Here is a 4,397-nt window from a genome sequence, read left to right on the forward strand (position 1 = left end):
CAACAAATAGTAGGAAGCTACCAGGGAATACTAGTAGAGCTAGCAGGTGAAAACAATCAGAATCAAGCAATTACACAGGCAGAACACTAGCCCAGCCCAGCACTTAAAACTCTGCAAACAACAGTGCAGTTTGTTACTCTCAAGAGACACTGCAACAGTGGAGTAAGCTACTAGAAGTGAAAACTGAAAAAGCTACACTCAGACAAAAAATGCTAGGGGCTGCCATTGCTGTTATAAGGCGACATATGCAACATGCTGAGGGTGGTGACAATGCAAATGCTGCCGGACAACCCACATTGAGGAGACGGAGAAGAGTGTACAGGCCCAGGGTCACCTACCAGGGTTTACATGAGCTGGAGATAGTGGAGCGCTATAGAGTGGACAGAGACCTCCTGCAGCAAATTGTTGAGCTGTGCAGGCCATGCCTCACACAAAGAATCAACAGAGGGGAACCCATCCCAGTGGAAACCAAGGTATGTGTTGGCCTAAGAATACTAGCAACAGGTACCTTCCAGAGACCAACTGGTGATATGATGGGGATATCACAGGCATCAGCATCCAGGGTACTGCACCAGTTCCTGGATGCCATGTCAGCACATGTCAGTGATCATGTATATTTCCCCAATTCCCATGAGGTATTGGCCAGCAATATGCGTCTCTTCCAGCAAATAGCAGAATACCCTGTGGTAGTGGGTGCAATAGACTGCACGCATATGCACATCAAAGCACCAGCCGGTGAGCGGGGTAGGGCCTACATTAACCGCAAGGGCTTCCCCTCCATCAACTGCCAGGTCGTGTGTGATGCCCAGGGCATAATACTGAATGTGTGTGCTGGCTGCCCTGGAAGCTACCATGATTCCCATATCTGGCATCTGACGCAGCTGTACCAGACATTTGCCAATGGGGACATCCCACATGGTCACTTAGTGGGGGATGCTGGCTATGAACTGGAGCCGTGGCTGATGACACCCATCAGAAACGCACAGACACCTGAACAGGAACGCCATAATGAGGCACATGCACAAACACGAAATGTAATTGAGCGTGTGTTTGGGTTGCTCAAGTCACGGTTCCAGTGCCTGAACACATCTGGTGGAGCCTTGCAATACTCACCAACTACATGTACCCAATTTTTCATGGTATGTGCTATGCTACATAATATGATTCTGCGAAAACAGCTGCAGCAGGACCAGCATAGGCCTGGGCCAAACATCCCCCCACCATTGCCAAGGCCATCACAGGCAGAGCGTGACTCGGAGGAGGAGCAACCTGAGCCTGCCCCAGTAGGCAGAAGGAGGCGTGCCCAGTATGCCTTGGCCTTGGCAAAGAAGCAACACATAGCACATACACTGGCTCAGTAGGAACTCTGGAAATGATACCTCTCTCTGACTCCCACATATAGTGAAAGGGATGCCTAAATTGACACAACCTGCTTTCAAGCATGTGCAGGGAGTGTAGTATGTGCATCTGACATAGGCAGCCCTGCAGCACCACCTGAGGCATGATTGCCATGTGTTAAGCAATGTAAGGTAGTGCTAAACAGCATTTACCACCATGTAGTTTATGCAAACTTGATGACTTTGAGTATCATCCTACCCTCACCAAACATGATGCCACACTATGAAGACAAGATGATCAATTACAACAATTGGCTTAAGTATTGGTATCAGTGAAAGGGGATCCAATGCCTGTCAGCCTGGGATGACATGCTCGACAAGACATGATGCTTCACTAGGGATGGCTTTCACCTGTCACCTGTGGCCTTTTGGATATTGCCAAAGGCTCTTGTTGCCCCCATAGTGCCTTTTTTAGGTAAGGCTGAAAAGACAAACCCACCTCCATAGGTATCACAAGGGATAAGAAACTAGAAGTAATGCTACTCAATGCCAGAAGTCTAAACTGCAAGATGCATGCACTCCAAACTCTCCTCAGCATGGAGAATGTTGATATCTGTGCAGTAACAGAAACCTGGTTCAAGGCTTCCAAGAGCACCCTAGCACTAACAGGTTACACCTCATACCATGCTTTATAGCCGCAAAACATGGAACAAACTACAAAATGAGGGTGAGTATCAATATTTGTCAAAGATACCCACACCCCCAGGTTGGTGGCACAGCATGAAGCATCAGAGACTATCCATGTGCAACTAACAGTGGGTAAAACCACCTTCCAGTTCATAGCCTGCTACAGACCACCCTCCTAAACCCAGGAACCACACTTGGTTGACTGGAGAACACATGAAAATATGAAGGTCTCCCCAAACACCATTATATTGGGCGACTTCAACTACCCAAACATAGACTGGGAGCATTACCCTAACTGCAACACCCTAGCCAAAAGGTTCCTAGAATTTATAAACTCAAATGCTATGAAACAATTTGCTACCACTCCCACAAGAGGGGAAATCATACTAGAACTGATCATCACCAACATGGGGACTCTATGCCCAAGACCAGAAGTGTATCCCTCACTGGTAAGATCAGACCATAGAGTAATCTCACTGGATATTCACATCCCGACCCCAGCACATGGCCAGAAAACCACAGTGAAAAATTTTCACTAAAGCAAATGTCACACTCCTCAAAACTGAGGTGGAATCCTTCACAGCCCCTGTGCCTGTGGAAAATACGGCCCAGACCTCAGAACCCTTTATAAACGCATTCTATGAACACCTTCAGGAATGCATGGATCATGCAATCCCAAATAAAACCAAGATCCAATCCTCCAAAGGCAGGCATCCTGTCTGTTGGACCCCAGCCATAAAAAACATACAATACAAGGAGGAAGCTACTATATGATAGAGCAAAATCCCAAAAAGGGAAGACATCTCTGATCAGTATTATTGAAAATCTATGGCCACACATAAAATTGTCTAAGGCCATCTTTGAGATAAAAATTGTACAGGACTCTAAGGGTAATCACAAGGCTTTCTTTAGTTATGGTAGGAACCTGGGTGGGAATTCCCAGATATGCTCAGAATTAGTCCAAAATGACAAACAATACACCAAACCGACAGACATTGCCAACATCCGAGCTGACAGGTTCAGTGCAAACTTCTCCCTCCCCTCCCCACCAAAAGGGCAAATATCTATCCCAGCAGAGTGCTGGCCCCCTGACATCACAGCTGCTCAGGTAACAGCCAGCCTCTCCAAAGCAAAACACACAGCATCAATGGGACCAGACAGTGTCCTGGGCTGTGTCCAACATGAACCCCAAGGAGAATTGAACACAAACATAAAACCATTGTTCAATCTCAGCCTTACCACAGGATATGTACCCAAAGAGCAGTGTACAGCAACAGTGGTCCTTCTCCACAAAGGTTGCGCCTCAATGGATACTGCAAACTATTGGCCCAGAAGCCTGACTAGCTTGGTCTGCAAAGCTATGGAAAGGATCATCATGGACCTCAGAAATAAAGATATTGGGGACCTACAGACACTGGATCCTACCCAGTTTGGCTTTGTTAAGGGCAGATCCTGCCTCTTAAACCTGGTTGAGTCATTTGAAACAGTCACCAAGGCCATTGACGAGGAGAAGGTGGTCCACACAGCCTACCTGGACCTCGCAAAAGCCTTCCATACAATACCCCACTTGGTCATTATAGATAAGCTCACCAGCTTTAATATAAACCCCTATGTCACTAGATGGGTTGCAAACTGGCTCAAGGACTGAACCCACATGGTCAGAAATGCTGGAGCCATGTCAGACCCCAAACCAGCTACAAGTGGAATCCCACAAGTCTCAGTCCTGGGACTCCTCTTGTTTGGTATATATTTCTCAGAGGTACAGGCCAACACAGAAGGACTGTGGCTGAACAAGTTTGCAGATGACTGCAAACTGGGCGGCATAATCGACCCTCTAGCTGACACAAGCATCCTACAAAAGGGCCTTAAAGAAATAGACAACTGGTGCCAGAGCCATGTCCTCAAGCTAAATGCAAAAAAGTGTATAGTCATCCCCTTTGGCAAAAACTAAGTGCCCACAAATTACCACATAGGTGGTAACCCATTAAGTATGGAAGAAGTGATAAGGGACCTGGGGACCCAAGTTGATAACAATCTCTCATTTGATAACCACGTGGCCAAAGTGTGTAGAAAAACATTTCATATAGCCCACCTAATCATGCAGGTATTTACAGCTAGATCAGGGGAGGTCATTGTGCCTCTTTACTCATCCCTCATCAGGCCCATAATTGAGTACAATGCCCCTTGTGGGATGAACCTTATCAGACACCTGCAGCTGCTGGAATGACCACAAAAGTACCTCACCAGGAGGATCAAAGGGCTAAAACACATGCCATTTGCCGCCCGGTTAAAGAAACTGCAGCTCCACTCAGTGGCATACCACCTGCCCAGAGGTGATCTGTGCCTGATGTATAAAGCCATGTCCAACCTGGA

This window comes from Protopterus annectens, chromosome 15.part0 (assembly GCF_019279795.1).
Source record: "Protopterus annectens isolate FY-2018-M chromosome 15.part0, PAN1.0, whole genome shotgun sequence".
Classification (NCBI taxonomy): domain Eukaryota; kingdom Metazoa; phylum Chordata; order Ceratodontiformes; family Protopteridae; genus Protopterus; species Protopterus annectens.